Source organism: Loxodonta africana, chromosome 12, assembly GCF_030014295.1.
Source record: "Loxodonta africana isolate mLoxAfr1 chromosome 12, mLoxAfr1.hap2, whole genome shotgun sequence".
Taxonomy (NCBI): Eukaryota; Metazoa; Chordata; class Mammalia; order Proboscidea; family Elephantidae; genus Loxodonta; species Loxodonta africana.
The window spans coordinates 96,568,254-96,594,208 of NC_087353.1; the positions used below are offsets into that span (position 1 = coordinate 96,568,254).

The 25,955-nt window shown below is 41.0% G+C and overlaps 1 long non-coding RNA gene across 1 annotated transcript; it reads left to right on the forward strand.

Moving 5' to 3' along the window:
* Positions 1-371: 371 nt before the first annotated feature.
* On the forward strand, positions 372-25,573 carry LOC111752447 (uncharacterized). The gene is made up of 4 exons (XR_002787371.2): positions 372-1,081; positions 18,746-18,896; positions 19,185-19,280; positions 20,326-25,573. It is a non-coding gene; the product is annotated as an uncharacterized LOC111752447 (long non-coding RNA).
* The last annotated feature ends 382 nt before the right edge of the window (positions 25,574-25,955 follow it).

The window sequence follows — 25,955 nt, forward strand, 5'->3', positions numbered from 1 at the left end:
CACAGGACTGGGCTGTGTTGGTCATAGGGTCACTGTGTTTGGAAATGACTGGATGTTAACTAATAACAACAGAAGTCCAAGGCCATATGCATATGAATTGGAAGAAATTATTCTGCTATTTCTACCCAGCCAGAGGCCCAGGGCTACACGCGCATAAGAAGGAATGCAGAAGCAGAAGGCACAAAATGGAGTAGGGCATACACATGAGCCAGCCACCCTAGCTAGGCATGCCAGGCACCTCAGTTTTGGAATTCTTACACATTGGTAGACGGTCAGCGAAAAGGAGAAAGACCCTCAACTAGATGGATTGCCGCACTGACCGCAGCAATGGGCTCAAACAAGGCAACAGTTGTGCGGATGGCGCAGGACCGGTTGGTGTTTCATTGTTTTACGTAAGGTCGCTATTAGTTGGAACTGACTGAACAGCACCTAACAATAGCAACAGCAGCACAAACTTAAGGTTAAGCCTTTTAAAAACATCAAGTGCCTGATATGGGAGCCCCTCAGGTAGTAGACTCTGTGGGAAGGAGGCCTAAAGTCAGGCCCATGTCGTGCTTCTTTGGTTCTGGGGCCGGTTTTCAGAGACAGAACCCACAGTTCAGTATAGAGCCAGGCTTGGAACACATCAGAAGTCCAGATGGGAAGAAGCCAAGGTGATTGTGAGCCCCAGGAAGTAGGTACCAGAGGGTTCGATTACTGCCAGCGGACCCCCTTCACAGGAGCCGCAGCCCTAGGAGGTCTCCCCAATACCTCACGACCCCTCCGTGGGACACCCCCGCCAGCTTCCCCCACGACCGGAAATGCCTCGCGGCGATCGGAAGCCCAGCGCCGACGAGGCTTCTGGGAGCTGTAGTTCCCCCAGACTCCAGACGCTCACACGCAGTTTCGAACTTGCAGCCGAGTCCTCCTGTCTTCAGCCCCACTCTCCGCCCCGGGCTAATCCCACAGCACCTATAGCTGCGGACCAGGTTTGCCCTGGAGCTCTTCAGCTGCGGATCCCGAGAGGCGGTGCTGTCTGCTCTAAGCTGCGTCCACTTTCTGCAGAGCCAGGGATGGCGCTGGAGGGGGTGGCTAGCACCGGGTACGTGTTTGGCTCCGTGCGGGTTCGCGATTCTGTGCCCGGTAGGTGAGGACTGCTGCGGGCTCGGTGTGACATCTTGTGCGGGATGCGGGTTCAGTGTCCAGTGTGGGGTGGTGGGCGGTGCAGGCGGGTGAGTCCGGGGGTGGTGGGCCGGCCGGTGCGCTCCTGGCTTCCCGCTCCTCCTGAAGTCTCGTCCAGCAGGGAGCGCGGAGGTGACAGCCTCACTCGGCCCAGTTGGGTTTCTCACTCCGGAAAGGTAACCCCTGCCTCCAGACTGTGGATTTGTTTTCGTCTTATGACCTAGAGCTTCTCTGCCCATGAGGTCTTTAAACTCAATTTGTGCCTCCTCAGGTGTCTGGTCCTCTATTTTTTGGGGGGGAGGGGGAGTGAGTGGGTGGAAGGCGACTGCCGAGGAAACCAAAAACTAAACCCGTTGCGGTTGAGTCGATTCCGACTCATAGCGACCCTATAGGATAGAGTCGAGCTGCCTTATAGGGTTTCCAAGGCTGTAAATCCTTATGGAAGCTGACTGCCACATCTTTCTCCCGTGGAGCTGCTGGTGGGTTGCATCACCGACCTTATGGTTAGCAGCTATCGCTTAACCACTGCGCCCCCAGGGCTCGTTTCTCTCACTGTTGCAGATCCTATATTGCACTCGCTGTCGGCTTTGAACTATGAGGGAAACCGAGGAAGAATGGGAAAAGATTGTTATTGCAGGGCTCTTCGGGCCCCTTTAAGAACAGTGTCTGGGTCCATTTTCCTTCTCGCTCTAGAGGTAACAGTTATTCTGAAACTGCTGTACATCCTTCCCGCCTGTATTTGCTGGTTGTGTGCTGTCCAGTCCGTTCCGACTCTTAGCGACTCCGTGGCTGTAATCTTTTTTAAATCTTAGCAGGAGAAGATCGCCAGGTCTCCCTCAGAGCCGCTGGGCAGGTTGGAACCTCCAACCTTTCGTTTAGCAGCCGATCTCTTAATCTTTATGCCACCAGGGCCCCTTCTATATTTACTTACTATATAATCTAGCCATAAACAATAAGTCGAATTGTTTTGTGTGTTCATAACCTTTGCCTGTATTTCTTTGGGATTGTCTTTTTCTTACTGATTTATTTTTAGGATTTTCCATACTGTCTAGATACAAATCCTTTTTGTCTTATTTGCATTGCAAATATCTTGAATAGAACTTGATAAAATTCCTGTAAAAGCATTTGGGCCTGGTGTTTCTCTGATATATAAATTTAATTTTTATTGTGGGGAAATACAGATAACAAAACATTTGGCATTTCAACCATTTTTACGTGTCCAGTTCAGTGATATTAATTACATTCGCCTTGTTATGTCTCCATTAGCATTGTTTATTTCTAAATTTTTTCATCACTGTTAAATTTATTCATCACATCTTTTGTCACAGAAATTCTAAAAAACAAAAACCCAGTGCCACTGAGTCGATTTTGACTCGTGGTGATCCCATGTCTGTAAAGTAGAACTTCATTCTGTAGAATTTTCAAGGCTGTCACCATTCAGAGCAGATTGCCAGACCTTTCTCCCAAGGCGCTTCTGGGTGGGTTCAAACCGGCAACCTTTTGGTTAGTAGTCGAGCGCTTAGCTATGCCACAGAGGACTCCAAACAGAATCTTAGTATCCCTTAACGAATATGAGTTGGGGGAAAAGTGAACTGGTACTATGAAAATAATCCATATTCAAAAAATACATCCATTTCATTTAATGTTTATTGGTTTATTCAGGTTTTCTGTTTCTTTGTCAGTCAATTTTAGTAATTTATATTTTTCTAGAAAATTGTCCGATTTAATTTCAAATTTGTGGCAGTAAATTATTTTAAAAAACCCAGATTTTTATAGTGATCAAAATCAGGAAATTAGCCTCTTTGGTACAATATCATTGTTTAACCCGCGATATGATCTTAGTACTAGCCTCTGATCTTGGGAGATTTTTCTTCCTGTCTTCCTTCTTTTCTTTCTTATTTTGGACCTAGGCTCCAAATACACACACACGTATATGTATATACGCCAGAGAAAGATGTGACAGTCTGCTTCGGTAAAGTTTTACATCCTTGGAAACCCTATGAGGCAGTTCTACTCTGTTCTATAGGGTCGGTATGAGTCGGAATCAACTTGATGGCAGTGGGTTTTTGGGTATATGCATAGACACACACATATGTGTGTGTATATATGTGTATGTATACATACATCTTTAAAAACTTTTAAAATTTATGTAAAGAGATACATTTTTTTTAATTATTGCTTCTGGCCAAATGCCTTTTCTACTTCTACTTTTTTACTTGAGTAACACAGGAAACAATACATGTTCAGTACGGTTATAATTACTAATCACACTCTTTAAGTATGGAAACCCACTCAGAGATAAATTATCCTGCCGTGGTTTTCACATGATCCTTACCATGTCTTTTATTTCTTTCTAGGTTTGCTTAGTGTCTTTGCAAAGGCTGGGGACCAGATTTCATAACTAAGGTGGCTCAATCCTTTCTGCCTATTTAAGCTGGTTTCTATCTCTCAGAGAGTATCTAAAGGCTGAAGCTAAGCCTCTAAAGGAAGGTAAGGTCTCAGCAAGAGAACAGAGCTTTGGCAGTCAAATGAATTTTCCGAAGTCCTCAAGTCCCAGGAATCCAAGGAATAAAATAATTCTTGTAAAGAAACCAACCCAAGGGGCAGGAATCAATCTACTTTGGAAAGAGAGAGCCCTGTTCTGAGACCTCTTGACTTAGCTTAGGGCTGAGGGTCATGCTATAGAGTAACTACCAGAGTTCTTGTCCCTGAAACAGCCCGCTTGCTTGCTGACAGCTAATTTGAGTGATACTATCCCATCAAGGGGATCATCTAGGATTTTGTTTAGTGGAAGTTTTGATAGGAGAAAGAAGGGTATCTTGCTTAAGAGCGTGAGCAGGCGTAGACTAGTAGGGAAGGGATTACCATGAAATTCAAGTATAATCTGCCAACTGAGGATAATCTGCCAATACAGCAAAGAAAAAAAAAAAAACGCACCGCCATTGAGTCAATTTCGACTTATAGCAAGCCTATAGGACAGAGTAGAACTGCCCCATAGAGTTTCCAAGGAGTGCCTGGTGGATTCGAACTGCCGACCTCTTGGTTAGCAGCTGTAGTATTTAACCACTACACCACCCGGGTTTCCAACATACAGCAAAACATATACCAGTTCAACAGTTTTTACATATCCAATTTAGTGACATTTGTTATATTCATTTTTTAATTTTAAAAATTAAAGTGAAAGTCACATAAGAAAGTTAACCATTTTAAAGAGTACAATTCACTGGAACTTAGTTCATTTGCAGTGTTGTGCAACCACCAGCCCTGTCTGGTTCCATAGTATGTTCATTACCCTGAAAAAAACACTTCATATCCATTAAACAGTTACTCCGCATTCTCCTCCCTCTCCTGCCCCGCCCCCCCACCCCCCAGCCCCTGGTAACCACCAGCCTGCTTTCCGTCTCTGTGAAATTTGTCTGTTTGGGATATTTCAGATAAACGGAATCACACGGTATGGGGACTTACCGCATCTGACTTCTTTCATTCAGCATAATGTTTTCAAGATTCATCCATGTTGTAGCATGTATCAGTTCTTCCCCCTTTTTGTTTTAGAGACAAGATTTTCCATAGTTTCTTTTTCTTTTTTAGTGAAGTAAATACATATTGTAAGGGGAACAAATCTTAAATGTACACTCAATGAATTTTTATATATGTACACACTCATGTAACCACCACCCAGATCAAGAAACAGAATGCTTCCATCACCCCAGAAAGCTCCCGCATGCCCCCTTCCAGTCACTATCCCCCTGTCATGGATTGCATTATGTCCCCCCAAAAATGTGTGTGTCAGTTGGGCTGGGCCATGATTCCTGGTTTTGTGTGATATTGGTGTATGTTGTAAATTCTGCCTCTGTGATGTTAATGAAAGAGGATGCGCAACAGTTGTGTTAGTGAGGCAGGACTCAACCTACAAGATTGGATTGTATCTTCAGGCAATCTCTTGAGATATAAAAGAGAGAAGCAAGCAGAGAGACAGGGGGACCTCATACCACCAAGAAAGCAGTGCCGGAAGCAGAGCGCATCCTTTGGACTCAGGGTCCCTGTGCAGAGAAGCCCCTAGTTTGGGGGGGAAGATTGATGAGAAGGTGGACAGAGAGAGAAAACCTTCCCCTGGAGCTGACACCCTGAATTTGGACTTGTAGCCTGCTTTACTGTGAGAAAATAAACTTCTCTTTGTTAAAGCCATCCACTTGTGGTATTTCTGTTATAGCAGCACTAGATGACTAAGACACCCCTTTTAAAGGTTATAACTATATATATGTGTGTGTGTGTGTGTGTATATATATATATATAGGTATATATATATTTATATATAGGTATATTTTTTAAAACAGAAAACTTATCAATTTTATTTTCGTATTTTTCAATATTACAGAAGAGTTGTGAGAATATACCTACTCCCCACTTACTATCTCATTATCTGACATTTCTCATTTAAGACAATAGTAAAAAATCTACCATCTGACTGTTTTCAAATTAACGACATACATCTAGCAGTAATGAATGCTGGGGCGCAAGGCAAGAGTAACACCGCCTGTTACGGTTAATGTTATGTGTCAACTTGGCTGGGCCATGATTTCAGTAATATGGCAGTTATGTAATGATGTTATTTGGCTGTTATGTAATGATGTAGTCATCCTCCATTTTGTGATCTGATGTGGTCATCCTCCATTTTTGCACAATGCCAATTTCACGTAACATCGTGGTCTTTTGAACCTAACCATGTCAGTACGTAAGGAAAGGGTGTATTACAAACAATTATATACCTTTATTCAGGATGTTACAAAGAATTATGTATCTTTTAGAGGAGCCCTGGTGGTGCTGTGATTACAGTACTCGGCTGCTAACTGAAAGGCGGTGGTTCAAATCACCAGCCGCTCCTCAGAAGAAAGATGTGGCAGTCTGCTTGCATAAAGATAACAGCCTCAGAAACCCTATGGGGCAGTTCTACTCTATCTTATAGGGTCACTAGGAGTTGGAATTGACTCAATGGCAATGGGTTTTTTGGTTTACCCAGATTCACCAATTGTTTACATTTTTCCCCCTTTGCTGTCTTTTTGTTTTTATTTTGTTGTTGTTCTTGAGAAAATACACAGCAAAACATATACCAATTCAACAATTTCTACATATATAATTTAGTGACATTTACTACGTTCTTTGAATTGTGCAACCATTCTCACCTTCCTTTCTGAATTGTTCCTCTCCCATTAACATATACTCACTGTCCCCTAGGTTCCTATCCTAACTGCTGTTGTCAGTTTGATCCCATATAGATAGTTCTTAAAAGAACATAATGCCCAAGGCAGACATTTTTTATTAGTTAAGGTAAACTATTGTTTGGTTTTTAGAAGACTCGGTGGATATTTTTTGTTTAAGGTTTAAAGATTATCTCAGGGCAATAGTTTCAGGGGTTTATCCACTTTCCATGGCTCCAGAAAGTCTAGTCCATGAGAATTTTAAATTCTGTTCTCCACCCCCCACCCCTTTGATATGGATTCCTATATAGAATCTTTGATCAAAATGTTCAGTAATGGTTGCTGGGCACCATCCAGTTCTGGTCTCATGGCAAAGGATGCAGTTGTTCATGGAGGCAATTAGCCACACATTCCATATCCTTCTGTTCCTGAGTCTCCTACTTCCTCTGTTGCTCCAGGTGAATAGAGACCAATTGTTGTGCCTTAGATGGCTACTTGCAAACTTCTAAGACCCCAGATACTATGCAACAAACTAGGAGGTAGTACAGAAGCACCAAACATGTTATTAGGCCAATTAACTGGAATGTCCCATGTCCCTAAACCTTCAAACCGAGGACCAAATTCCTTGAGATGTTTTGTTGTACATAAGCAGCCTCAGCAGCTAATCTTTTTTTTTTCATTGTTGTAAATATATCACACAGATTTTACCAGTTCAACTTTTATAGATGTACAACTTATTGACCACAGTAGCAATAATTGGCTGTTCAACCCTACCCTTAATCAATGCGATTTTTCCATCACTGTTAGCCCCCTTTTTTTCCCCTCCCTCCTGCCCCTGGTAACCACTAATAAACTCTGGTGTCTACACATCTGCCTTTCCTTATCTTTTTATGTAAGTGAGGTCATACAATATTTGTCCTTTAGTGATTGGGATATTTCACTCAGCATAGTGTCTTCAAGCCCTGTCCATGCTGTAGCACGTATCAAGACTTCATGAGGAGTATTCCATTGTATATATGTACCAGATTTTGTTTATCCATTCATCTGTGGATGGGCATTTAGGTTGTTTCCACCTTTTGGCTATTTTGAATAGTGTTGCTGTGAATGTTGGTGTACAAATTTCTGTTTGAGTCTCTGGTTTCAAGTCTTTTGGGTATATACCTAGGCGTGGAATTGCTGGGTCATGTGGAAAATTCTATTTTATTTTTTTTAGGAACCACCACACTGTTTTCCACAATTACTGTACCATTTTTCATTCCCAACAGCAATGGATAAGTGTTCCAATTGCCCCACATCTTGCTAACATTTGTCATTTTCTGTTTTTTTTTTTTTTTTTTAATCTTAGCCATCCTAGTGGGAGTGAAGTGGTATCTCGTTGTGGTTTTGATTTGTATCTTCTCTCTGATGGCTTCTGACACTGAGCATCTTCATGTGTTTGGTGGCCATTTGAACGTCCTCTTTGGTGAAATGTCTATTCAGGTCCTTTGCTCATTTTCTGATTGGGTTATTTCTTTGCTGTTGACTTCTCAAAGTTTTATATATATTTTGGTTATCGAATTCTTGTTGGCTATATGATTTCTGAAGATATTTTCCCAGTCAGTACCTTGTCTTTTTACTTTTTTGGTAAAGGCTTTTTACAAAAAAAAAAAGCTTAAAATTTTTATGCGATCCCATTTATTTATTTTGTCTTTTTCTGTTTGTGCTTTTGTTATTATATTAGATAATCCGCTGTTAAAAGCTAGGCCTGACAGCATTGCCCCTGTTTGTTCTTCTAAGAATTTTGTGGTTTTGGTTTTCACATTTAGGTTCTTAATCCATTTTGAATTTGTTTTTGTGTATGGTGTGAGGTACGGGCCCTGTTTCATTTTTCTGCATGTGAATCTAATTTTCTTAGTACCATTTATTGAAGAGACTCTTCTTTTCCCATCAAATGGACTTAGCACCCTTGTCAAAAATCGGTTGACCATAGATGTGTGGGTTTATTTCCGGATTCTCAATTCTATTCCGTTGATCTACGTGTTTATTGGTATACCAGTACCAGGCTATTTTGATTACTCTAGCTGTATCCAAAAAAGAAACCAAACCCGTTGCCTTGGAGTCAATTCCGACTTATAGTGACCCTATAAGACAGAGTAGAACTGCCCCATGGGGTTTCCAAGGAGCACCTGGTGGATTCGAACAGCTGACCTTTTGGTTAGCAGCTGTGGCTCTTAACCATTATACCGCCAGTAGCTGTATAATACGTTTTAAATCTTCGTGCTCACAGGTACCTCTAGGGACCAAGTACTACTTTTTCTGCCTCTGAAGATTTATTAGGGAGCTGCTGTACCACTGACAGTGTGTGATGCCGCAAAGCAGGGGCCTTTATGACTGAAATAGAAGAGATGGGTGTGTGTCACCAACTTGTTTTTACAGGGTATTATATGAGGTGTCTGAATTTTTGGTAGGAAAAATAGAAATTTTGAAAATTTTTATTTGTTACACATATGTGCCAATAGACTGCGGTGGGGACTCTGGGGTATAATTAGTGGTGCTTCATATATACCACTAAACACTTAGAGTGGGCTTGTGGGAGAGGGCAAAAAAAAAAATCCATACTACCTTCCAAAAATTGGGACGTACTCGTGATTCAGCATGCCTCCATTAATGAAAACGCATGGTATCAACAAAAAATTCAAAGCAGGAAATAATTGGTTCACAAAATGGTTAAAATCAGAAAGTGTGAGTACTCCTACTTTGTTCTTCTCTTTCAACATAGTTTTAGATATTCAGGACCTCTCGCCATTCCATATAAAGTTGAGGATTGGTTTTACTATTTCTGTAAAGAAGGCTGTTGGAGTCTTGACTGGGATTGCATTGAAATCGGTAGATCACTTTGGGTAGTATTGACATCTTAATAATACTAAGTCTTCCAGTGCATGAACATGGAACATCTTTCCGTTTATTTAAGTATTCTTTAATCTCTTTCAGCAGTGTTTTATAGTTTTCTTTATTTAAGTCCTTTACATCCCTGGTTAGATTTATTCCTAGGTGTTTTATTCTCTTAGACACTATTGTAAATGGAATTGTTTCCCTAATTTTCCTTTCAGGTTTCTCATTGTTGGTGTAGATAGAAACCCAGCTTATTTTTGTTTGTTGACCTTGTACCCTGCAACTTTGCTAAATTACTCTTTTAGCTCTAGAAGTTTTGCGTTCTTTTCTTATTGCTGGATCATATTCTATTTTACAGATATACCACATTTTATTTATCCGTTCATCAGTTGATGAATACTTCATTTCTTTCCACCTTCTGGCTATTGTGAATAATACTGCTATGAACATTGGTGTAGAAGTATCTGTTTGAGTACCTCCTTTTAATTCTTTTGGTTATATACCTAAGAGTGGAATGGCAATTTTCTTTTAAACACCCTCAGAATTATTTTATGGAGTTACTGTAATTCCATAGAGTTTAGTGTCTCCGCAGAATTCTTGGATCAGACTCAGCAATCAAGGTAGCCGAGGCCATCTTGCAGACTCCAAAGTATCTCTCTTCTAATGAAGGAACATACTTAAGGTCAAACCTTGAGCTTGTCCAAGGAGAAAGAATAATTGCGGGGTCCAGTTGATGCTTCCACTTATGGTAAACTTGCTCTTGAAGCCCCATGTTCCTGTTCCCTGGGAAAAGATGACCCTAATGAGGGACAGAGGAGCAGGGCTTTAGAAAAGTCATCAAAACTTGTCCCATATTTTGTGAGTGGCAGAGCTAGACCAGGACCACTTCCTGGGCAGACATGAGCATAGTTCAGCCAGGACAATTCTTAATAAAAGTTACTTTTGACACACTGCAACTCCAAGAGGACAGACAGACAAAACTGAGACAGCAGGATCCATGGAGAGGATCCATGGAGAGAATTGAGGGCCCCATTTGTAGAGAACCTGCAGTTGCATTAGCTCAGCTCCGTTTAGTGAACTCCACTACAAGGCTCCCCCGCCTTTTTTTTTTCCTGTGAACTTGTTCAACTCCAGAGGCAGGACTGGTGATAGAGGCTTTGTCTTTGAAGATTAGTAGGCTACAGACATTTTAAAAATAAGTTTGAAAAATGATCATATTTGAAAGCCTCATATGTTATAGAGAAGCTTAGAAAATTCATATAAATACAAAAAAGAAAAAAATTTTTTTAAATTTATTGTGCTTTAAGTGAAAGTTTACAAATCAAGTCAGTCTCTCAGACAAAAACTTATACACACCTTACTATGTATTGCTAGCTGCTCTCCCGCTAAAGAGACAGCACACTCCATCTCTAAACCCTGTATTCCACATGTCCACTCAGCCAGTTCCTGACCCCCTCTGCCTTCTCATCTCCCCTCCAAACAGGAGCTGCCCACATAGTCTCATGTGTCTACTTTAGCCAAGACGCTCACTCCATACCAGTATCCTTTTCTGTCTTATAGTCCAGTCCAATCCCTGTTTGAAGAGTTGGCCTTGGGAATGGTTCCAGTCTTGGGCTAAGAGAGGGTCCGGGGACCATGACCTCTGGGGTCCCTCTAGTCTCAGACCATTAAGTCTGGTCTCAAAAAAGAACATTTTAAAAATGATTATTGTCCTACCACCCAAAATTAACTACTACTAGCATTTGTCTTATGCCTTCTCAGAGATTGCTCTGTATGAGTGTGTGTGTGTGTTGTGTTGGATCACATCATTTTCAGCCACCTTGTTCAACTACCAATGTGCTATGAGTACATACTTTCTGTAATTTTATTTTTATTAGCTTTATAAAGTTTCCTCCACCCTCCATTTGGATGCATTATATTTCTTTAACTAGTCCTCTGTAGTTGGATATTTAGTTATTTATGGTTGTTTTCAGAGTTTTACCAAATTGTAATCAATATCTTGACAGCTGAGTCTTTGCCCAAACTCATGACTGTTTCTTCGAAATAAATTTCTATCAATTACATTTCGGGGTAAAACATCACACATTGATTACTGGGCCAACAATATACACATTCATTAAGTTAAAAAAAGCCAAGTTCAAACCTCGTAGGATAGAGTCCCATTACCTTTCTAAGGTGAGGGCTTTGCTCTGATTACATGGCTCCTGCAGGTGTCCTTCCTCCAGGTGTGCTTGGGGTGCTCTAACAGCTGATGCTGGGCCACGAGCCCAGCTTGGACTCTCACATCCTCTCCTGTCCCCTCCCCAGTCTCTGCCTTCACAGGTGTCTTCCTGTCCCAGAACAGCAGGGAACGACCATGTACCGGGTGAGTGGGGCATTTCTTCCTACCATGCTTTGTTTTGGAAACCCTGGCGGTATAGTGGTTAAGAGCTACAGCTGGTAACCAAAAGGTGGGCAGTTCGAATCCACCAGGCGCTCCTTGGGAACCCTATGGGGCAGTTCTACTCTGTCCTATAGGGTCGCTATGAGTCGGGATCAACTTGACAGCAATAGGTTTGATTTTAACGGGTTTGTGCTTTGTTTTACAGAGGACATTAGGATGCTTATAAGAATGTATCAAAACAAACAGTTAGAAATCAGGATCAGAGAACAGAATGGAAGATCCAGTCTTGGGAAGGGTCGGGGTGAATATATTGTAGAGGCTGCTTCAGTTATTAGCTGCTCTGTAGATAAGAATAAGTTGCCTGAGGCCTTATATCTATTAAGTGGTAGAGTTGGAATCTGAATCCAGACAGACTATAGAATGGACTATCATGGTAAATAAAATATATTGAAGTTGTCAAGGATTTAGTTTTACGTGGATTCACAGTCAACACCTGCGGAAGCAGTAGTCAAAAAATCAAAATGACGTGGTCTCGCGGAACATCTAGCTCAATTGGCATAATATAGTTTATAAAGAAAATGTTCTACATTTTACTTTGGTGAATAGTGTCTGGGGTCTTAAAAACTTGAGTGACCATGTAAATGCTCCACTGGTCTCACCCCTTCAGGAGCAAGGAGGAATGAAGAAAACTAAAGATAAAACAACGGAAAGATCAGTCCAAAGGACTAACACACCACATCTACCATAGCCTCCACCACCACGGACTACTCTGACGGATCACAATAGAGGGTCCTGGACAGAGCTGGAGAAAAATGTAGAACACAATTCTAACTCACAAAAAAAGACCAGACTTACTGGACTGACAGACTGGAGAAATCCCAAGAGTATGGCCCCTGGACACCCTTTTAGCTCAGTAGTGAAGTCAGCCCTGAGGTTTACCCTTCAGCCAAAGATTAGACAGGCCCATGAAACAAAACGAGACTAAGGGGCACAACAGCCCAGGGGCACGGACTGGAAGGCAGGAGGCGACAGGAAAGCTGGTAATAGGGAACCCAAGGTTGAGAAGGGAGAGTGTTGACACGTGGGGTAGTTAACCAATGTCGTGAAACAATATGTGTACTAACTGTTTAATGAGAACCTAGTTTGTTCTGTAAACCTTCATCTAAAGTACAATATAAATAAATAAATAAAAACCTAAAAAAAAAAAAATTGAACGACTTATTACATTGGGCAAATATGCTGCAAAAGACTTCTTTAAAGTGTTAAAAAGCAAACATGTCACCTTGAGGCCTCAGGTACTCCTGACCCAAGCCATGATGTTTTCAATTGCCTGATGATGCACACGGAAGCTGGACAATGCATAAGAAAGACCAAAGAAGAATGGATGCATTTGAATTATGGTGTTGGCAAAGAATATTGAATATACCATGGACTGCCAGAACGAACAAATCTAACCTGTCTTGGAAGAAGTACAGCCAGAGTGCTCCTTAGAAGAGAGGATGGCGAGACTGTATCTCACGTACCTTGGACATGTTATGAGGAGTGACCAGTCCCTGGAGAAGGACATCATGCTTAGTAAAGTACAGGGTCAGCAAAAAAGAGGAGAACCCTCAAGGAGATGAATTGACACAGTGGCTGCAACAATGGGCTCAAACATAGCAACAGTTGTGAGGGTGACAGAGAACCGGGCAGTGTTTCGTTCTTTTGTACATAGGGTTGCTATGAGTCGGAATCGACCCCATGGCACCCAACAACAACAATAGAACTGGGCCTATAGTGATTGATCTGAACTTTAGTTTTAGCTATCAATACCTTATCCCCAGTGCTATGGATTGAACTGTTCCCCCAAAATTTGTGTTGTTAATCCTAACCTCTATGCCTGTGGTTATAATCTCATTTGGGAATGAGTTGTCTTTGTTATATCATTGGGACAGGATTAGTGTAGGATGTGTCTTGAGTCAGTTTCTTTTGAGATGTAAAAGTGATTAAAGAAGCAAGTGAGCAGAGGAGAGACAGAGTAAGATAGAGGACAAGACACATGGAGATCTCCAGTGAACTGAGAAGCAGAAGCTGAAGAGATGAGGACCTCTCTCCAGAGGTCCCACAGAGAGAGAGAGCCTTCCCCTGGAACCTGTGCTCTACATTCAGACTTCTAGCCTCCTAAACTGTGAGAAAATAAATTTCTGTTTGTTGAAGCCAACCACTTGTGGTATTTCTGTTATGCAGCACTAGATAACTAAGGCACCTGGCAAAGGAACACAATAGTGTTTGTGCAGTTCAGTGTGGTAGCCATTAGCCACATGTGGCCACTGAGCATCTGAAGAGTGGCTAGTGTGACCAAGGAACTAGATTTTTAATTTAACTTACATTTCAATTTTAATTTCATCCAGCTGAATTACAGTAAAATATTTTCCCATTAAACACAACTTTAATGTTTTGAGAGGATTGCATTTCACTTTAACCATTGAAAATATACTGTCTGAAATGAGATGTGCAGAACGTGTAAAATACATACCACAGTTTTAAAATGTGATGTGGAATTAAAAAATGAAAAATAAATCAGTAATTTTAAAATAATGATTACTAGTTGACATGATATTTTGAATATATTGGGTTAAATAAAATACATTATTAAAATTAATTTCACTGTTTCTTCTTAACCTTTTTTTATACTATGACTACTAGAAAATTTTAAATTGCATGTGTGGCTTGCATTACGTCTATTGAACAGCACTGGTATGGTTTGCCTGAGGTCAATATCGATGTTAAGGAGTCACTGGCTTAAGTAGCATTTGTTTTTTATAATTTATCTTTGTTATGGTTGAGAATATACACAGCAGAACATACACCAACTCAACAATTTCTACATGTATAATTCAGTGACGTTGATTACATTCTTCGAGTTGTGCAACCATTCTCACTCTCTTTTTCCCAGTTGTTCTTCCCCCATTGGAGCCCTGGTGGTACGGCGGTTAAGTTCTTGGCTCCTAACCAAAAGGGCGGCAGTTCAAACCCACCAGCTGTTCTGCCGAAGAAAGATGTGGCAGTCTGCTTCCATAAAGATTTAGAGCCTTGGAAACCCTATGGGACAGCTCTGGTCTGTCCTACAGGGTTGCCAGGAGTTGGAATCAACTTGATGGCAGTGGGTTTGGGTTTGGTTTGGTTTCCTCCCCCATTAACATAAACTTACTGTTCCCTGTGTTTTCTCTCTAATCTTTCTTGTTGCTGTTGTCAGTTTGATCCTGTATAAACATATCTTAAAAGAGCAAAATGCTCAAGGCAGATGTTCTTTACTAGTGAAACTAAACTGCTGTTTGTTTTTAAGAAGACTTCAGGATACTGTTGGTTTAAGGTTTAAAAATTTCAGGGCAATATTTCCAAGGCTTCATCCGTACTCCATGGTTCCAGGAAGTCTGGAGTCCATGGGAATTTTAAATTCTGTTCTACGTTTTCCCCCTTTTGATCAGGATTCTTCTATAGAGTCTTTGATCAAAATGTTTAGTAATGGTAGCAGTTCTGTGGTCTTATGGCAGAGGAGACAATTGTACCTGGAAGCAATTAACCACACGTTCCCTTTCCTCCTCCTGTTCTTGACTGTTTTTCTTCCTCTGTTGCTCCAGGCAAATAGAGGCCAATTGTTATACCTTCGATGGCCACTTGTAAGCTTTTAAGACACTAGGCACTATGCAGCGAACTAAGAGGTAGAACATAAGCACTAAACACATTGTTAGGCTGGCTTAAGCAGTATTTGTTGTTGTTTTTAGCTTCCATGGAGTTGACTCTGAATCATGGTGACCTTATGTACAATAGAACGAGATGTTACCCAGTCATCATCACAGTCGCTAGCATGTTCAAGTTCATTGTTGTGGCTATTGTGCCAATCCATCTCACCAAGGGTCTCTCAAACCCCCACAGGTTCTCCGCTACACCAAATATAATGACCTCCTCTAGTGATTGATCCCTTCTGATGACATGTCCAAAGCAAGCGAGTCAGTGTTCTGTCATGATCCATAAGGTTTTCATTGCCTGATTCTTGGAAGTAGATCACCAGGCCCTTCTGTCATAGTCTGGAAGCTAACGTGTTTCTCCTGTTTTCCCAACAGTACCACAAGCTACCCTGTTGCCCTTGTAATACCTGGAGTTATCCTCAACTCTTCCTGTCTTTACCCAGAACTAACTGTTTTTCTAAGCCCTGTCCCTGTCCTTCTGTGTATGCCAGTTCCTTTCTCTCCAGTCTTGTTACTATCACCTTAATTTTTTAGATCATATTTTATTGTGTTTGAGGTAAAAGTTTACACAACAAATTAGGTTCCCATTTAACAATTTCTACACATCATTCGGTGATATTGATTATATGTTTCACGATGTGTCATCATTCTCATTCATTCTGTTCTGGTTGTAGCCTTTCCAGTACTCTAGTTTCCCCAACCCCTTAACCTTCTCATCTTTGCTTTAATTTTTGACCCATTTGGTCTCATATACATTTTTTTTTCCAAAGGTATTCATTACTTAGTTTATGAGCAAATTTTTTTTTAATTTTTATTGTGCTTTAAGTGAAAGTTTATAAATCAAGTCAGTCTCTCACACAAAAGCTTATATACACCTGCTACATACTCCCAGTTGCTCTCCCCCAATGAGACAGCCCACTCCCTCCCTCCACTCTCTTTTCGGGTCCATTTCACCAGCTTCTAACCCCCTCTACCCTCTCATCTCCCCTCCAGGCAGGAGATGCCAACATAGTTTCAAGTGTCCACCTGTTCCAAGAAGCTCATTCCTCACCAGCATCCCTCCAACCCATTGTCCAGTCCAATCCATGTCTGAAGAGCTGGCTTTGGGAATGGTTCCTGTCCTGGACCAACAGAAGGTCTGGGAGCCATGACCACCGGTGTCCTTCTAGTATCAGACCATTAAGTCTGGTCCTTTTATGAGAATTTGGGGTCTGCATCCCACTGCTCTCCTGCTCCCTCAAGCGTTCTCAGTTGTGTTCCCTGTCAGGGCAGCCATCAATTGTAGCCGGGCACCATCTAGTTCTTCCAGTCTCAGGCTGATGTAGTCTCTGGTTTATGTGGCCCTTTCAGCTGTCTCTTGGGCTAGTAATTACCTTGTGACCTTGGTGTTCTTCATTCTCCTTTGATCCAGGTGGGTTGGGACTAATTGATGCATCATAGATGGCCACTTGGTAGCGTTTAAGACCCCCGGACGCCACTCTCCAAAGTGGGATGCAGACTGTTTTCTTAATAGATTTTATTATGCCAATTGACTTATATGTCCCCTGAAACCATGGTCCCCAAACCCCCGCCCCTGATACACTGGCCTTCGAAGCATTCAGTTTATTCAGGAAACTTCTTTGCTTTTGGTTTAGTCCAGTTGTGTTGACCTCGCCTATATTGTGTCTTGTCTTTCCCTTCACCTAAAGTAGGTCTTATCTACTATCTAATAGTGAATACCCTTCTCCCACCTTCCCTTGCTCCCTGCTCTTGTAAACATCAAAGAATATTACTTTAAGGTTCAAAGAGTATCTCAAGGCCATAGTCTCAGGGAATCCTCAAGTCTCAACTGGTCTAGTAAGTCTGGACTTTTTAAGAATTTGAGTTCTGTTCCACTTTTTTTTCCTTTTCTATCAGAATCATTTTGACCATATTTTGTGTAGATGATTGTAATTGTGCCCTAATTTTTCTGCTTTTGTCTGCCCTTCTAGTGATTCCTTCTACATCAAATTGCCTTCCTGCAATTCCTTAAATACCATGATGGAGTCCCCATTGCCTATAGGAAAAGTCTTATTTGTCATACGATCTGTGCACTCTTCTCTTACGCACACACCTTTTGTCCCCTATATTGTTGTCTTAGTCATCTAGTGCTGCTATAACAGAAATACCACAAGTGGATGGCTTTAACAAACAAATTCTCTCAGAGTCTGGGAGGCTAGAACCCCAAATTCAGGGTGCCAGCTCCAGGGGAAGGCTCTGGGGAAAGGTCCTTGTCATCAGTCTTCCCCTGCTCTAGGAGCTTCTCAGCGCAGGGACCCCAGGTCCAAAGGACATGCTATTCTCCTGGCTCTACCTTCTTGGTGGTATGAGGTCCCCCGTCTCTCTTCTTGCTTCGTTCTTTTATATCTCAAAAGAGATCGATTTAAGATATAACCTAATCTTGTAGATTGAGTCCTGCCTCATTAACACAACTGCCTCTAATCCTGCCTCGTTAACATCACAGAGGTAGGATTTACAATCCATGGGAAAATCACATCAGATGACAAAATGGTGGACAGTCACACAATACTGGGAATCATGGCCTTGCCAAGTTGACACACATTTTGGGGGGACACAATTCAATCTATAATGGTTGTCATTCTTGACTATTTGCAGCTCTCAAAATTACCAGCCTTTTCTATGACTTTTTGCCTTGACTCTTGCCATGCCTCTTAATAGGAATATCCTTCAAACATCAGAACCAGCTAACCAGTTGCCACTGAGTTGATTCCGACTCACGGCAACCTCATGTGTATCAGAGTAGAACTGTGCTGCATAGGGTTTTTAGTGGCTGATTTTTTGGACGTAGATTGCGAGGCCTTTCTCCCAAGATGCCTCTAGTTGGACTCCAACCTCCAACCTTTTCATTGGCAGCCAAGCACATTAGCCATTTGCCGCACTCAGGGACTCCAGAACACACTATTTCCCTTTTATGACTCTGCTCAGACGTGACCTATGAAGCTTAACTTGGCATCAGTAGGCTGAATTGACTACTGCCTTCTTTGTGCCCATCCTGTACTTAAATACACTTCTGTCATAGCCTTCAGTGACATCTTATTACACAGTTGCATTTGTATGTTCATCTCATTCCACCAGATTGTTAGCACCTTTAGGACAGGAGCAGTGTCACATCCAGCTTTCCATCCCAGTCACCAAGCCGAATGCCAGGTCTTCAATAAATACTTGCTCACTGCAGGAATGAATGGAGATCATTCCAGAAGGAGGTCTTTTGTAATGATCTTTTTATTTTTCTCCCACAAAGCATAATACAAAATTAGGGGCGTGTTAAACCTTCTATATGATTCCACATGGGGAAACCTGACCTGTGGAGGTGGTAATGACAATTTCCTCTACATCTTTACCACAATACTTGTTGTCTACCACTCTAGATTAATCAGGAATGTGCTGTTCCAGCGTCAGTGTCCTTCAGGGACGTGGCTGTGGGCTTCACCCTGGAGGAGTGGCAGCAGTTGGACCCTGCACAGAGGACCCTCTACAGTGATGTGATGCTGGAAAACTACAGCCACCTGGTCGCTGTGGGTGAGGGCAGCTTTCCTGTGTCCCTCAGACTACTTCTGAGTGCCTTTCTTTACTCAATTATGTACAACCGTGAAACCCTTTTAAGTACTAGCAGTGTCTGGCCTTGAGTTTCAGTGGTCTGAGAGTCTTAGTCTCACCTGGGTGGTTTGTTTGTAAATTTACCTCCCAAGTAATGAAATATCTTCTCTTTGGCCAAGATGTAAATCACCGTGCAACCTGAACCTTCTGCTTCTGTATATGGAAGCCCATGTGGCTCAGCACAAATCCTGTAACTATTTTTATGAACAGGGTGTCAAGTCACCAAACCAGCTGTCATCTCCAGGTTGGAGCAGGGGGAAGAACCATGGATGGAAGTGGAAGAGATCCTTGGGTGGAGCCTTCCAGGTGAGACAGAACCAGCCTGCAGTGAGTCAGTGAAAATAAGGTTCCAGGTGATCACGAAATAGAACCTTGGGAGTTTTTTTGTTTCAAGAAATTGTTGGATTTTTGCAAACCGCCGCGGACATTGTATGCCCGATGTCCAAATTTGGCCCACTGTTGACATACCTGAGTTATTCTTGCCACCTCCACGCATCACACATTACCACATGTTGTTTTCTTTTCTCTGGCTTTTGGAGAAAGATATATCCCTTTTATTCTACCCTGCTGTCTTCATCTAAGACCTTGCTAGCTCAGCTTTTTCTGGAATCTTCCATCTTATGCTTTCCATATGGTTATAAAATAGGCTTACTCTTGCTTTCAGGGATTCATAAATTTGCCATATTTAAAAAAACTGTTATTTTGTGCCACTCCATGTTCCTTTTAACCTGTTGCCATCATGTTGAGTCCAACTCATAGCAACCCTGTAAGACAGAGTAGAGCTGCCTCATAGGGTTTTCAAGGAGCAGCTGGTAGATTCGAACTGCCAACCTTTTAGTTAGCAGTCGAGCTCTTAACCACTGTGCCACCAGGGCTTTTAGCGATCTTTTATTTTCTTTCTTTTATGTCATATTGGTAGATTGAAATCAGCCATGATGCGGGTATTTTCACCATGGAAATTGGCAAATGCTACAAATCAGGGTTCCTGACACTACCAACCCAAACTGGCGCATCAGCACAATGCCCTCAAACTTGAATCTGCCTCCAGTTTCTCTCTTGCTCACTTTAACTTGTATCTGTTTTCACATTCTCCCCAGTTTACTTTGTAAAATTTGTTCATAGCAAAGTTACTTATAGTCATTGTTAATATTTATTCCAATTTCCAGAATCTCATGTTTTCTTTTCAAAAGCTAAGTGTCTAGCAAATGTTTGTAGTAGGCTTATTATTGTTAAGTTTGGGCCATTATGTTTGAAACTAAAAAGTTAACCCTCTCTTCAAACATTTCTGAGGTATTTTAATTCTATGATATGGTTCTGGGAGGATTAACAAGCTTGTGTTTTCTTTTTTTAGAAGTTCAGCAAGTTGATGACCAAGTTAATAGACAACAGGAACACCAAGGCAAACTTTTGAAGCAAGTTGCATTCTTAGACAAGAAAATATTGACCAAAGAGATGCACCATGAAAGTAATGCACTTAGAAGAATATTCTGTCTGAAGACAAATCTTGTTCCTTCAAGATAACAAGCCCTTGAATGTAACTCATATGGAAAGGGTTTGGAATGTAATGTAGACTTACTTAGTCCAAACAGGTATCTTGCAAGAAAGAAATTTGAGTATGATAGACATGGGAACTTATTTCTCTTTTCTAAGCTAGAAAATGCACATTCCAGAATGCATCCTTGTGAATGTAATCAATGTAGAAAAGCTTCAAGCCAAGTTCTTAATATAGACCAGGTAACTGAGAGTGGTAAGAAACTCCATGAATGTACCAAATGTGGGAAAGCCTTTTCCCACAGATCAGAACTCATTGTACATCATAGGGGTCATAGAGATGGGAAATCCTTCACATGGCGTGAACATGGGAATGGCTTAAGGGAGAAGTTTTGCCTCAATAAACCTCAGAGAAATCACACAGGAGAGAAACTCAGTGGAAACAATTGTGGTAAAACATTTGTTTTACCTGGAAGACAAGCCTGTCTGTACCTGAGACAATTCATGCTGGGGAGAAACCTTATAAGTGTTCTGAATGTGAGAAAACCTTCTCCCACAACTCACGTCTCATAGAACATCATAGATCTCATACAGGAGAGAAACCTTATGGATGCAGAGAATGTGGGAAATCTTTCTCCCGGAAGTCATGCCTCATTATACATTATAGAATCCACACAAGAGAGAAGCCCTTTTCATGCAGTGAATGTGGGAAAGCCTTCTTCCAGAAGTCACACCTCATTCTACATCAGAGGACTCATACAGGAGAGAAGCCCTACGAGTGCAGTGAGTGTGGGAAATTTTTCTCCCAGAACTCATGCCTTATTATACACCAGAGAACTCATATGGGCAAGAGACCCTATGAATGCTCTGACTGTGGGAAAACTTTCTCCCAGAAGGCAAATCTCATTAGACACCATAGAATTCACACTAGGGATAAACTCTATGGATGAAGTGAGAGGGAAAATCTGTCAAGAGGTCACAATACAGCTAGAAATGAAAAATTATGGATATTCTGGATGTGTAAGAGCTTTCAGCAGGAAATCTGATGCCACCGTATGCAGAGATTAATACCTAGATGAAATTCTACCAATTTAGTTTTTTTTTAGTGAACTAGGAAAAATACATTCTCTTAAAACTTGGTGTATAATTTCTTAGGGCTGCTGTAACAAAATACCAGAAAAACAGAAATGCATAGTCTTACAATTTTGGAGGCTACGAGTCCAAATTCATGGTGTCAACAGGACCATGCTGTCTCTGTCTACTCTAAGGAAAAATTCTTCCTTGTCTCCCAGCTCCTGGTAGCCCCAAGTGTTTCTTGAGGTTCCTTGACTTGTAGATGCATCTTTGCATAGCTGTCTTCCCCCGTGTGTCTCTGTGTACGTTCTCCTCTTTCATAAGGACAGCACTCAAGTTGGATTAAGACCCCCTTACTCTGGTGTGACCTCACGTTAACTGGTATCTTCAAAGACCCTGCTTCTAAACACAGTCACGTGCACAGGTACTAGGGGTTAGCTTTTCAATGTATATGTTTGAGGGACACAGTTCAATCCACAACAGAAGGATAATGATGCTCTAGAGTGATGTTATTCTTACAGATTATATTTAATTGTAAAGGGTATCTATATTCACTGTGGATAGTAAGCTTTTTAATATGTGACTAAATTAAATCATTAAGACAATAGATCTAATAAGCATCAGAAAAATTCCAGAGACATATAAGAGTTATGTTCCTGAGTATGCTGCATAAAAACAATTTTTTATCTTTGGAACTGTATTAACTGAACATAATTGTGAATTTGTAGACACACCATAATATATGGAATGACATTTACTAAGATCTCCTACAGTAAATTATATACCCTTTTGTCTTTGAAATGCTCATTATAACTGGAACAATATTAATTATTAAACAAGAAGTCCAAATATAGTGCCACATTCCATTTCTCGCTTTTATCACATCCTCTGATATCTCTCAATCAGCTAGCTTCTAAGTTTTGTTTACATTTATATTAAGTACGTAAGGTTAAGACTTCCTGTTATGAAAATATGGTAGACTAATGTGAAAACTTGTCCACTATAAACAACTACAGATAATGGACGATAGAAGACTAATATTCTTTTAAATGTATAATGCATCTTACAAGAGAATAAGAGAAGCGTTCAGGTGCCAACTATGTAGAGGGAATGGAAAACCAGAGATAAAGTTTGTGACTTGACGCTGTAGCTGCCCTCCAAGTTTGGTTTTGTTTACCCAGAAGCTCGGGCATTAAGGGCTACAGGAGGACAACAAACAGAGCCTTGGGCCCACACAAGGCAGGGAACTGACATAGAAATAACTAGTGAATTCATGTCTTAGTCATCTAATGCAACTATAAGAGGAATACCACGAGTGGTTGACTTTAACAAAGAGAAATTTATTTTCTCACAGTCTAGTAGGCTAGAAGTCCAAATTCAGGGTGTCAACTCCAGGCAAAGGCTCGCTCTGTCTCTCTGTTGGCTCTGGAAGAAAGTCTTCATCAGTCTTCATCTGGACTGGTAGCTTCTCCACACAGGAATCCCAGGTCCACAGGATGTGCTCTGCTTCTAGCAGCCTCTTTTTTGGTGGTAAGAGGTAAGCCCTCTCTGCTCACTTCCCTTTCCTTTTATCTCTTGTAAGATAAAAGGTGGTGTGAGCCACACCGCAGGAAAACTCCTTTTATATGGGATCAGGGATGTGGCCTTAGTAAGGGTGTTACAATCCTACCCTAGTCCTCTTTAACATAAAATTACAATCACAAATTGGAGGACAGCCACACAATACTGGAAATCATGGTCTTATCAAGTTGACACATCTTTTTGGGGTATACGATTCAATCCATGACAATTCATAATTTTCAAAATTCTGCACATTTAGGGAAAAGGTGAACTAGAAAAAAATCTCCTTTGCACAGGAAGTTTTTTCTCACTGAGCTGTGGGTAGAGAAAGAGTTCACTCTGATGATTCCTAAGCACTGACCTGCATCTCACATGATTTTGAATTTACCCTATTCATGTGTTCCTGGTCTTTGAAACAATTTACAGGAGCAAATACAAAATATTTTTGGACTGAGACACTGTTAACCCATATTTCTCAGGATTCTGACATACAAATCCAGGATGAGTTCATAATCCAAAATTACAGAATACTTGAGGAAACAAACCACAGTTAAAGTCAACAGATATTTCAGCAAAATAAGACCCCCAAGTACATTAGGTAATAGAAAAATCTGAAAATATATAAAATACATATCTTTAAAATTATTAAAGACAAAGAATTGAAACCATGTGAAAGGAAGATAAAAAGATAAGTGGTTTGTTTGGAAAATAGAGTGTCTAGAAATGAAAAATATAGTCATTAAAATTTAAAACTCACTTAGCATTAAAGCATGCAATGAACATGTCAAACAGTACATTATACTCAGCTGAAGAGAAACTGGCAAATAAGGAGATAAAAAACAAATAACCCAAACCCGTTGTTGAGTCAATTCTGACTCATAGCAAGCCTATAGGACGGAGTAGAACTGTTTCCATAGGGTTTCCAAGGAGCGGCTGGTGGATTCGAACTGCCAACCTTTTTGGTTAATAGCTGAGCTCTTTACCACTGTGCTACCTGGGCTCCAAACAAGAAGATAGAGCTAAGCAAATTACAAAGAATTCAGTATATAGAGAGAAATGCAAAATATAAAAGAATGGGTGAGAAATATATAGATTAAAATGAGTAGAGCAAACAGTTTTAATACGAGTGCCAAAAACTCAAAATAGAGAAAATTGAAGAAAAGCAAATACTCAAAGATACAACGGCTCAGATTTCACAAAGACCTGAGTTATCGCATTTACTAGTTGCTGTCAAGTCAATTTTGACTCATGGTTACCCTGTGTGTGTCAGAGTAGAACTGTACTCCATAGTGTTTTCAGTAGCTGTGATCTTTCGGAAGTAGATTTCCAGGCCTTTCTTCTGAGGCACCTCTGTGTGGATTCAAACTGCTAACCTTTTGGTTAGTAGCCAAGCACTTGACCATTTGCACCATTCAGGAACTTAACAGGTTTAGGCAGCATGCTATATGCCTAGCTGGATAAATAAACGGATTTACACCTAGGTACGTATCAGAATTCTAAAGACAAAGATCTTAAAAACAACAGAGAAAAGACAGATATCCTACACAGAAATAAACCGAAGCCAACTTTTCACCAACACAATAGAAGTCAGAAGTCTTTGGAATATGATTGTCAAAGTGATGGAATAAATATAATAGGTCGATCTAGAATAACTTTATTAGGGATAAACAGGATCACTTCATAGGGATTATAAAACCAGTTTACTACAGAGATGTAAAAATTCAAAAGTTGTATGTACCCAAACACATGGCCTGAAAAAACAAAAGGCAAAATTTGAAAGATTAGAATTGACAGACAAATCCGCAGTCATAGCAAGCTATTCTTAACACACTTCCCAGTAATTGATGGATAAAGCAGAAAAGAATAACTTTGAACAATACAATTAACAAACTTGGTTAAACAGGGAATGCACATTCTTTTTTTTAATTGTGCTTTAGGTTAAGGTTTACAGCTCAAGTTAGTTTCTCATACAAAATTTTATACACATATTCTTATGTGACCGTATTTGTTATCCTTATAATGTGACCACACATTCCTCCTTTCCTCCCTGGATTTCCCATGTCCTTTCAATCAGCTTCTATCCGCTTCTGCCTTCTCATCTCACCTACTGACGGTAGCTGCCCATTTAGTCTCAAGTATCTACTTGAACTAAGAAGCACACTCTTCACGAGTATCATTTCATGTCTTACAGTCCAGTCTATTCTTTGTCTGAAGGATTGGCTTCAGGAATGGTTTTAGTTCTGGGTTAACAGAGAGTCCGGGGGCCATGTCTTCTTGGTTTCCTCCAGTCTCAGTCAGACCATTAAGTCTGGTCTTTTTACTAGAATTTGAGTTCTGCACCCCACTTTTCTCCTGCTCCATCAGGGACTCTCTGTTGTGTTCCCTGTCAGGGCAGTCATTGGTGGTAGCTGGGCACCATCTAGTTCTTCTAGTCTCAGGCTGATAGAGTCTCTGGTTTATGTACCCCCTTTTGTCTCTTGGGCTAATATTTTCCTTGTGTCTTTGGTGTTCATTTTCCTTTACTCCAGGTAGGTTGGGACAAATTGATGCATCTTAGGTGTCTACTTGCTAGCTTTTAAGACCCCAGATGCCTCTCACCAAAGTGGGATGCAGAACATTTTCTTAATAAACTAGGTCATCCCAACTGACCTAGATGTTCCCTGAAACCATGGGCCCCAGACCCCTGCCCCTGCTACACTGTCCCTTGAAGTGTTTGTGTTCAGAAAACTTCTTAGCTTTTGTTTTAGTCCAGTGGTGCTAACTTTCCCTGTGTTGTGCGTTGTCCTTTGCTTCACCTACGATAATTCTTGTCTACTATCGAGTTACCCCTTTCCCTCCCTCCCCACCCTCGTAACC